Source organism: Terrapene carolina, unplaced genomic scaffold, assembly GCF_002925995.2.
Source record: "Terrapene carolina triunguis isolate 2854851 unplaced genomic scaffold, T_m_triunguis-2.0 Scaffold96, whole genome shotgun sequence".
NCBI lineage: Eukaryota > Metazoa > Chordata > Testudines > Emydidae > Terrapene > Terrapene triunguis.
In genome coordinates this window covers 24,647,767-24,659,801 of record NW_020664447.1, presented here as the reverse complement: position 1 = coordinate 24,659,801, position 12,035 = coordinate 24,647,767, and positions in this window count along the sequence as shown.

The following is a 12,035-nucleotide window of genomic DNA, read 5'->3' as shown; positions in this document are numbered from 1 at the left end:
ACATTGCTGCAAGTTTTAAGATCCTCTGTTTCTAACATTGGTGAGCCTGTTTTCTCTCTCTCTCCAAGGAGGGGAATCAGCCATGCCCAGAGTGTCCTTTATGGATTCAGAAGTTCTAAAAGCCTGCTTCTCTCTCCTTCTCCCTCCAGTTGCTATTTCTGAACCGTAATGTCATCCGAAGTCTTCTGCAATAAACATTGCACACTGACTAGCATCCAAGTCACAGTACATGTCCACAGAGGGACTCTCTGAAAATGTTTTTTTTTTTCCTTTCAAAAATACTCAGTGTTTCATTTATAAAACCACTTTACAGAAGAGAAAAGAAGAAACACCTCTGTTTATGGCTTTCAAATTCCCAGATGGCAAAATAAAGCTAAATTGCTATCACAGATTTTGATATTTTCTTACACTCAGACGGGGGAGGTGTGTGCGTGTATATATGTGTGTGTGTGTGTGTGTGTGTGTGTGTGTGTGTGTGTGTGTGAGAGAGAGAGAGAGAATCTTTTCCCCCCTTTAATAAACAGATAAATGTGGTGCCACCATACTGATTTCAATAGCAGACCTTTTTTCCTGGCATAAATATATGGGCCCTAGGGCATTCTGTCACCGTCAAAACTCTTAAGTGCTCCAGTCTCCAAAGGCTTCTCTGAAAGCCCCATCAGTCTGTCTTGTACATACAGAGCCTTGGGGCCACCAATATTAATAATACAGTATATCCAAACTAATCTAGGAGGGGAATGTGCCAAGAGAGGGAAAGCAGAGGGATTCATCTTAAAGATGGCACCATACTCGAGAGAACCACTGTGTGAAGCCTCTTGACTCTGAAGGACACTGGTTTACTTTATCAAACTTCTCTGTTTAAAGGATATGTCTATTGTTGAATTAGAGTGTGACAGTCTCAGAAGCGAATTCATCCGTACACACACACCTGTATGTTTCTGAGCTATCTCAGTAATGGGTGCCTCATTCATTGTCTTAGGCCTCTTATCCTTTGTACTCTCCTCTTTATACTGTCCACAAGGAAAAGTTATTCATTAAACAGTTGTCAGATGATACCAGTATTGCGGTCCAGATAGGGCCCTAGATAGATAAATAGAACTTACAGTAACTCCTGACTTGGGAGTGATTACAGTTCATGACCTAGAAGTAAGATTTGTAAAATTGGAAGTGAGAACTAGTGGTTTGAGCACATGACTGACCCACCCCCAGTTCTACCACTGACTGGCCTTGGGAAAGTGATGTAACTTTTATGTGTCTCCATTTACCCATTTGTAATGCTGTGTGAAAAGACTGCAAAAACAAATCCCAAACTATACAAAACCGGCCTGGTTTGTGAGTTTGTTGCCAAGTCCTAACTCAGACCAAACTGGACATAAGGTTTGTAACTAGAGGTGGTTTGGGCCCAATACCATGTATTGGCTTTCACTGAAAATGGAAAGTCTGCATGGTATATACAGGAAACAAGTTGGAACTTGAAGGGGTTTTTTTTAAGTGAGATTTTGAGATGTTGGGTACATTTGTACCCAACACAAGTGAAATTAAGGGGTTGAGGGCCAGTTGTTAAATCTGTGCAAACAGAAAGCAAAGAATGTATCATCTGTGAAGCAAGTCCAAATTTCCCACAGCTGTAATAATGCTTCCTTATCTCCCAGGATTATTGTAAGGCTTAGCTAATTAAAACTTGTAAAGTGCTTTGAGATCCTTGGATGAAAAAACAAAAAAGGTGTAACGTGTTATTGTTTTCTCATTACTAATTCTATGAACCATCTAGTCACCAACTTAATGAACATGTTAATGATTATAAACTTTGCCAGAATTTAATGAAATCCCAGGCTTTTGAAAAGTTTCACAGTTTGGCTCTCTTTCTCTGGTCTCAGATGTATATTAGCAGCCAATTTTTCCCCCCCAGGAACTGTAGTTTTATCCCTTCCTTAAGAAAAATCTTTCCCCCCGTTTGTTAATATTAAAGAGACTTTAACATTTAAATTATTCAGCCCTTCTTCTCTCTTCCCACCCCCCACACGTAAGGAGGCTCCTAGTATAATAGATATTTTTCCTTTTACACTGGTCTGGCCAGGAAGCTTATTTAGGATGATTTTGGAGATAGCAAAGATGGCAGAAATATCATCTCTTCCCACTGCAACATATGTCTCTGCATCATCCCACTGCCAAGAAGTCTGCTGCTGCCAAGCCATCCATCACCATCTTACACTGAAATAAAAACCAAAGAAAACTGAGTATCAGCCTAGTCAAATGGTTCTTCTTTACCCTGAGTTCTTCCACAAGCTGGGCAAGTGGGGCAGCTGAACAGGTAGCAAAAGATGACTTCTGAGATGAAATAATTTATTTTTGAATGGGGGAAACTAAGGCAGATAAAAATATAAGCTACAGAATATTCTGGACTCACAATAAGTCAACATTGATTATTTATACATATAGAGAAACTTTTACTTGAACCAATATAAAGTGCACATAGCATCACCATAGTGCCTTAACCCACATCTTTCCTTCTCGCCTCCCTCTCTAGTTCCGCACCCCATGTGCTGGGTCATGACTAAAATTTAGATTACATGCTTTTGAGAGACAAGGACCTTATGTCCAAAACATCTTTAGGTGCTATAAAATATTATTTATTATGTGTATTCCAGGAGTACTCCATGTACAAGGCACTGTTCACAAGCACAAGACATAGTTGTTTAGATGAAGTACTTTGTTATTAACCATAATAATAAATGGTAGCTGGATGGAGAAACATCACAAAGATCATGGGGGGAGGGCAGGAGAAACAGTAGGAACATAGAAAGTTCCAGCATGAGGTTTCTCAGCACAGAGTGTTGTATGTACGATTCCCATTAAGGTCAGTGGCAGTGTATGGGCAAGTCTAACACATAATCCACGCACATGTAAACCAGTAGAATTTTCATATTGCTCTGAACTAAATAGACACACATAGCGCCTGCTTCTGCTCTATTACAGTGGTATAAATGAGGAATAACTATTGAAGCCAGTCAAGTTACACTAGTTTCAGGCTGTTATGTGTGAAAAGAGACTCACATCCACTGTAAACTGTTCCAACTTCCTGGGTTTGGCTGAATTGGTAACTCAGATAACCACCACTAAGTCCATATGTACTATTTGATTACCCAGCTATGCAAATGTTATCATTCTCCCTTTGAAAAGTTGCTGTATCACCACTGGTTTTTTGTGCCATTCAAAGCAGGCTAGAGGTGATGGTGCGTTTTCTGCTGCATAGGGTCTTGCCATATTTTTTAGATCTGGCACATGGTCTAGTGCAAGAAACACAGGCTATTTCTGAGTACAGAAGAGCTGACAGTGCCTGCACAATAAATGAATTGATAATATTTAACTTAAAATGAAATCCTGCTGTTCTAAATATGACATAAGAAACCACCAAAAGAAACCAAAAACACTTTCCTCCTCATTTGTTGGTAAGGAGGAAGAGTGCGTGAAGTATTTGCTGTTAATCTCCTTCTCTGTTGTAGAGGAGGAGCTTGTCAACACCTTCATCCCTTGCCAGGGGCCTGCAACCATCATGCACAGAAAATAGCACTTCTTAGCTGTCACGGAATGCTCAAAATACACATACAAAGTAGATGAGGGACTTGGGGAATAAGGACTGTAATTTATGTATTTTTCTTCTGTATTCTTCTTTCAGTAAAAAGGGTATGAAACAGATTCACCATTATCTTTGTAAGCTATACATTCATTAGCTCATTCTATATTAATGCCATTAGATTTGCTGGCACCTCTCCACTGTGCCTGTTATGCTACCCTCAACTACTAATGTTCCGTTTAACATAAGAACATAAGAATGGCCATACTGGGTCAGACCAAAGGTCCATCCAGCCCAGTATCCTGTCTACTGACAGTGGCCAATGCCAGGTGTCCCAGAGGGAGTGAATAATTTTAAAAAGGGATAGAGAATAAGACAGAGAAGATCATATTGCCTCTATATAAATCCATGGTATGCCCACATCTTGAATATTGTGTACAGATGTGGTCTCCTCATCTCAAAAATGATATACTGGCATTAGAAAAGGTAATAATGAAGTGATCTCTCTCCTACTATCCATCTCCACCCTCTGACAAACAGAGGCTAGGGACAACATTCCTTACCCATCCTGGCAAATAGCCATTAATGGACTTAACCTCCATGAATTTATCTAGTTCTCTTTTAAATCCTGTTATAGTCCTAGCCTTCACAACCTCCTCAGGCAAGGAGTTCCACAGGTTGACTGTGCGCTGTGTGAGGAAGAGTTTCCTTTTATTTGTTTTAAACCTGCTGCCCATTAATTTCATTTGTTGCCTCTAGTTCTTATATTATGGGAACAAGTAAATAACTTTTCCTTATTCACTTTCTCCATACCACTCATGATTTTATACACCTTTATCACATCCCCCCCCCCTTAGTCTCCTCTTTTCCAAGCTGAAGAGTCCTAGCCTTTTTAATCTCTCCTCATATGGACCTGTTCCAAACCCCTAATCATTTTAGTTGCCGTCTCTGAACCTTTTCTAATGCCAGTATATCATTTTTGAGATGAGGAGACCACATCTGTACACAATATTCAAGATGTGGGCATACCATGGATTTATATAGAGGCAATATGATCTTCTCTGTCTTATTCTCTATCCCTTTTTAAAATTATTCCTAACATCCTGTTTGCTTTTTTGACTGTCGCTGCACACTGTGTGGACATCTTCAGAGAACTATCCACAATGACTCCAAGATCTCTTTCCTGATTAGTTGTAGCTAAATTAGCCCCCATCATATTGTATGTATAGTTGCGGTTATTCCCCCCCCCCCATGTGAATTACTTTACATTTATCCGCATTAAATTTCATTTGCCATTTTGTTGCCCAAACACTTAGTTTTGTGAAATCTTTTTGAAGTTCTTCACAGTCTGCTTTGCTCGCAACTATCTTGAGCAATTTAGTATCATCTGCAAACTTTGTCCCCTCACTGTTTACCCCTTTCTCCAGATCATTTATGAATAAATTGAATAGGATTGGTCCTAGGACTTACCCTTGGGGAACACCACTAGTTACCCCTCTCCATTCTGAAAATTTACCATTTATTCCTACCCTTTGTTCCCTGTCCATGAAAGGATCTTCCCTCTTATTCCATGACAACTTAGTTTATGTAAGAGCCTTTGGTGAGGGACCTTGTCAAAGGCTTTCTGGAAATGTAAGTACACTATGTCCACTGAATCCCTCTTGTCCACATGTTTGTTGACCCCTTCAGAGAACTCTAATAGATTAGTAAGACATGATTTTCCTTTACAGAAACCATGTTGACTTTTGCCCAACAATTTAAGTTCTTCTATGTGTCTGACAATTTTATTCTTTACTGTTGTTTCAACTAATTTGCCCGGTACTGACAGACTTACTGGTCTGCAATTGCCGGGATGACCTCTAGAGCCCTTTTAAAATATTGGCGTTACATTAGCTATCTTCCAGTCATTGGGTACAGAAGCTGATTTAAAGGATAGGTTGCAAACCATAGTTAATAGTTCCGCAATTTCACATTTGAGTTCTTTCAGAACTCTTGGGTGAATGCCATCTGGTCCCGGTGACTTGTTACTGTTAAGTTTATCCATTAAATTCTAAAACCTCCTCTAGTGACACTTCAATCTGTGACAATTCCTCAGATTTGTCACCTACAAAGGACAGCTCGGGTTTGGGAATCTCCCTAAGATCCTCAGCCGTGAAGACTGAAGCAAAGAATTCATTTAGTTTCTCCGCAATGACTTTATCGTCTTTAAGTGCTCCTTTTGTATCTTGATCGTCCAGGGGCCCCACTGGTTGTTTAGCAGACTTCCTGCTTGTGATGTACTTAAAAAACATTTTGTTATTACCTTTTGAGGTTTTGGCCAGCTGTTCTTCAAACTCCTTTTTGGCTTTTCTTATATTTTTACACTTAATTTGACAGTGTTTATGCTCCTATCTATTTACCTCACTAAGATTTGACTTCCACTTTTTAAAAGATGCCTTTTTATCTCTCACTGCTTCTTTTACAAGGTTGTTAAGCCACGGTGGCTCTTTTTTACTTCTTTTACTGTGTTTTTTAATTTGGGATATACATTTAAGTTGGGCCTCTATTATGATGTCTTTGAAAAGTGTCCATGTAGCTTGCAGGAATTTCACTCTAGTCACTGTACCTTTTAATTTCTGTTTTACTAACCTCCTCATTTTTGCATAGTTCCCCTTTCTGAAATTTAAATGCCACAGGATTGGGCTGTTCAGGTGTTCTTCCCACCGCAGGAATGTTAAATGTTATTATAGTATGGTCACTATTTCCAAGCGGTCCTGTTATAGTTACCTCTTGGACCAGATCCTGTGCTCCACTCAGGACTAAATCGAGAATTGCCTCTCCCCTTGTGGGTTCCTGTACCAGCTGCTCCAAGAACCAGTCATTTAAAGTATTGAGAAATTTTGTCTCTGCATTTCACCCTGAGGTGACATGTACCCAGTCAATATGGGGATAATTGAAATTAAATTGAAATTAAGGGGTAAGGAACTGTATAGCTCAGGGGATTGGTAATGGATATGGAGCCTTCCACCTCACATTTTTCCAATTCATGTGGTATCGTTCCAGCCATTGGGGAAGATTGGTGAGGGGGAGCAGTATATGCCTTCCCCAACTTCTTACTATACTAGGGATAATACTCTCACTGTGGTTTTTGGACTATTTCTGGTCCCTGTAACCCGCAACACTTTTTGTTGATGATTTCAGTACAGCATCAGTTTACTATAGGCTTAATATTATTACAATCTGATACCTACTCAATGCCTTGGTGAAACAAATGAGGAGCTCAGTTTTGGATACATATTTGTACCATAAACCACCACTACCAACGTGATGGCACTAATTTGCCTTTTCATAGATCATTGCAATGGAGAGGGATCAAAGACTGAAGGACTAAATGGATTATAAAGGTTGAATCACTGTTGCTCCTCTAGTGATGGTCCCTTCAAGTTCAAACGAGAGACACTTCAGTGGGGAACAGTGCACTGCGAGTGACTGTGCTCTACCTGGTCTAAATATAAATAGAGGACTTCAGGCACTTATTCCAGAGTAAATAATAATTGAAAAACATTAGCTCAGGGGTAGGCAACCAATGGCACGTGTGCCAAAGGCGGCACACGAGCTGATTTTCAGTGGCACTCACACTGCCTGGGTCCTGGCCACTGACTGGTCCAGGGGGCTCTGCATTTTAATTTAATTTTAAATGAAGCTTCTTAAACATTTTAAAAATCTTATTTACTTTACATAAAACAATAGTTTAGTTATATATTATAGACTTATAAAAAGAGACCTTCTAAAAACGTTAAAATATATTACTGGCGTGCAAAACCTTAAATTAGAGTGAATAAATGAAGACTCGGCACACCACTTCTGAAAGGTTGCCAACCCCTGCATTAGATTATGCCTTGTACATTCAGCAACATAGCAAGTATGATGTACCTTAGAAGTTTTTAAAGGTTTTTTTCCATGCAGCCTTTTCTGTAATCTGTGTGGCTTTCTTATGCATTTGAACAGCTTCCTCCTTTTTTCGATCTTGCCGATATTGTAAAATATATATTTTATATTATTCCCTAGCATTATTTGAAAACAATATCAACCATAGAATAAAGGTATAGATGGAAGGACCAAATGTTCAGAAGAGACAGCGGAAATGCATGAAGTGCATGTCTAGCATTGCTTAATAAATCCCAAGATCAATAATGCCCCAGAGTAAGGATGAAGCAAACTCTTTGGAGCTCAGGGAAATCAGGTTGTACAGGTCATGAACTATGTAGGTGCTGCAGGAAATAGTAGAGGTGATTCAGTAGGTGGCAGTCCTCACTTTGAGTCCAATACACCATGGTAGAGGTCACTGTGCTGCTGGATGTATCCTACAGAAGAGTTTTAAAGTGAGAGGCCCTGACTGCTTGTGGGCATTATAGGTCTCCTGCCATTTTCCTGTGATTTCTACCTCTTACAGAAGCAGCTGAGATTAGAACTGAAGCTCTGAGTCCTGTGCTCAGGTCACTTGACAACACCTCTCTCTCTCTAACAAACATGATGATACATGATACAGGATAACATCTTTAATATACAGTGGACTAAGTGTTGCCACTGGAGGTAAATGTGCGGTATAGGAGCTGTATACATAGATTTGAGGGCAAAATTTGGTTCAATAGGGCAAAATGTTCTAGATAGAAGTTCAGGAGAAAAGTGAGGCTTTTAAAAGAGAAAGCCCTACTCCTTGGTTCCAGCTGAGCTGTGCTTGGCACAGGACCCAAGGGATGATGGCGAGGTACAAAGTGGTTTAATGCTACCTTTGCTCTCCCCAATTCATGGGGCCAGACTGGTCTCTGGATCAAGTTAAAACAGCCCAATTCACAAAGAAAGATCCACAAACCATCTGTGGAATAACTTGAGCTAGGAATGATGCAGCATTATGGTCTAGTGAAGCAAACACACAGGAATAAAATCCAGGAATCCTGGTTATTACTAGTTTCTGCTGCTGAAACAGTGAATGATCTTGGGCAAATTACTTAATTCTCTGTGCCGTGGTTTACCCATCTATAAATTAGAGATTGGCCCAAACTGGAAAACCTAGATCTAATTGTAAACCAAGATCTGAATGCCCTTGAGTGAGGGCAAAGATTATATTTGGATGAAACTATCACTCCCCTATATATTTGGGTATGATAAATTACCTGTCTCAAAGTGTTGGCATTTGTTTTTGTAAAACAATTCAAGATTCTTGGATGAGAGGCACTATAGAAATATAGATTATATAAAAGTGAATTTAGATTTCAGTATGTGCAACATTTATTCATACAAACATGAATGTGGCTATTAGGGAACAGGTTTGTTTGTTTTTAAATGAAAAAGGGATTTACATTAACGATTTTGCACAGGAGCTTAATCTCCAACAGGCAGAAGAAGTACAAACTCCTTTGAAGCAAAGATAAGTAAGGGGAAGAGTATCTGGAAGGGTCAATAGTTTAACAATGTGAGAGATCTAGAGGCGACTTTTGAGCTCACTAGCCTGTAGAGCTTGCCAGAGAACAGATGCTGTTTTCACAGCTTTGCATCCTAAACCCAAGGTGTTCAAGTTTGATGTCATTGACCCTGTGACTTTAAAAAATAGACAAGTAGTCAGAAAAGGAGAGGAGTGCTCACAAAACCCCTTATCATTATTTTTCTAATGTAAACTAGCACTTTGTATTTCCTGACATCCATAACAATCCAGGTGATTTGTTGCACTGGAATAAGGCTATCATACACAAATAGCAACACACTAATTAGGGTCAGAGCTCTTCAGATGTGTGAAGATTGTCACAAGCAAAGTGAAAGCTGCAGTTTTGACAGTTTTGCAGAGGAGAGAAAAATCTCACATCTCTCTCACTACCATGTGTGACTTTACTTATGGCCAAAGGTAGCTTCTGTCTCCTTTCCACTGTGTGAAATTGCACAGAGGGCATCAGGAGGAGAAGAAAGTTAATATTTAAATTTAACTTGTTTCTGTACATCACTAGGTCCCCTTCTGAATTTTTTCTGCCTAATCAGCCACATTTATTCTTCTAATAGGCTAGAACCTTGCAAAGACTTACACGCACTTGAAACATGTGAATAGTCCTGTTGAAGTTAATGGGACTACTCATGTGCCTGAAGTTAAACCTGTGTGTAAGACTTGGTCTACACTACACGGTTAGGATGTGTCTTCACTTAAATTTGGCTCCCACTGACTTAAGTACCTTGCTATGCCGACTTAATAATACCATCTCCCCAAGCAATGTAGAGTAATGGTCAGTTCAGTTAGTGTCTATACACTCACAGTGTTACCTGTTACTTAAGTTGACTATTCCTGGCCTCCAGGAGTTGTCCCACAATGCACCACACTGACCACTCTGGTCACCATTGTGAATTCTGCTGCCTAGGGGTCAGATAGACAAGAAGCTTTCCCTCCCCTTTAAACCTCTGCAAATATTTGAAATTCCTTTTCCTGGTTGTCGGGCTTGGTGAGCACCCCTAGCAGTTCTTCATTGTTGAGTGTAACTGCCCAGCTGACCATGCTGGTTACATGCTGTAGACATGCTCCTGTCTGGAGTACACAGGAGATGTTGGATCTCCTGCACCTATGGGGAAAAGAGGCTGTGCAGGCACAGCTCCAATCCAGCTGTACAAACATGGACGTCTATGAGCAGATTGCTCAGGAGATACAGGAGAAGGGCTATCACAGCGACCAACAGCAGTGTTGCGTGAAAGCCAGCGAGCTGTAGCAGACATACCGGAAGGCCAACAATTGATCCAAAGCTGAGCCACAGACCCGTCACTTTTAAAAGGAGCAGCATGCCATCCTCAGCACCATGGATCCTTCCAAGGAGCCCTAGTCACAGACCCCTGCCATGAACAGTGAAGAGGAGGCAGTGGGTGAGAAGGAGTATGGGGGACAGGTGACTGGGGGAATGCAGCTGCAAAGTGAGCCAGGACATGTTTTTGACTTCACCATAGTCCTGCCAGTCAAGCACAAGCAAGCAATCTCTGATAAATATGCACTTTGCTTTGAAGTTACAGGGATAGCAACCCAACAGTAATAGGACACATCTTTTGATTACTTATTTTTACTTGTGCTAGAAGACATAGTAGAACAATCAAGAGAGGTAGGGATGCTACCTGTTTTTCATTCCCCTCAAAGTTAGGCAGTGGGATTCACGCAGAGTAGTTTATGTGCACTGGGATGTCCTGGGAATCCGCCATAGAGATCTCAATGAAACTTTCCTGAAGGTACTCTTCAATCCTCTGCCGAAGGTTTCTGGGAAGGGCTGCTTTATCTATTCCACCTTAGTAGGACACTTTTCCATGTCATTCAGCAATTATTTCAGCAGGTACCATTGCATACAGAGGCCCAGGTTGCATTGGGATACCAGCAGCAGCTGTGCTCTCTCTGTTACCCTCAGGAGTGAGATATCAGCTAAAATCACTACTTCATGTGGAAAATAGTGCTAGTATTTAGTTCCATTGCCCTGTGCAACTAGAATCATGCAACCAAGCTATTCCCTCCTCACTTCCCCTATCCCAGAGAGCCATACTCATCATGGCTGGTGCTATGACTGGCACCATGCTCAATCAGTCCCAAGCAGAAGTGAGAATGCAATGTTCACAACTTGCAGGAGCAAGGAGAGTGATTTCAGCATCTTAAGTTTCTATTTCCATTGTGAATACACTGGCAATGGTGTCTCTGTGTTTTATCTACAGTGGCTGCCACTGAAGCCTTTGAAGACTTCCCTTCCACACCTGGGGAACACCTGAGCCAGATAAGGAGGAGAAAGAAGAGGACTTGGGATGACATGTTCCAGGAGATCCTGCTAGCCAGTGTTGCATGAGAGAATGAGCAGAGGGCCTGGGATATCCTTGTAGATAGCATAGATGAGGATAGAGTGGAGAGGAGAAAGGCACAGGAAAGAGAGAGGGACATGTAGCAGAAGACGCTTGCACATCTCAGACAGCAAACAAATGCTGCAGACTCTGGTGGACCTGCAGCTTCAATATTCCCAGACTTGCTTTCCTCTGCAGACCATAGAGAACTCAACATTGGAACCTCACAATACCACCCTTCAATATTTCACATAGCATCAGTTGTAAGTGTACTACCCATACCACTTGATACCACTTCACCTGGGGCGGGGGGGGGGGAGACATAAAAAGACAATCTCACAGCTTCACATAAACTGACCTGTGAAACCCACAGGTATGTGTACCTGAAATGCAAATGACTGTTCTTTCCCCTTCGTAAATTCTGTTCTCTTAATCTATTTAATTGTCTGGATTGTTTTAGAGAATAAAACTATATTTTTGGAACAAAATTAATCTATATAAATTCATAGCATATGCTGGCTGGTGCTGAGTAGATCAGACAGTGACCAAGTTCCTGTTATTGCACTGTGTCACACAATCCATAACCAGGGCCGGCTCCAGGGTTTTGGCCGCCCCAAGCAGCCAAAAAAAAAAAAAAAAAAAA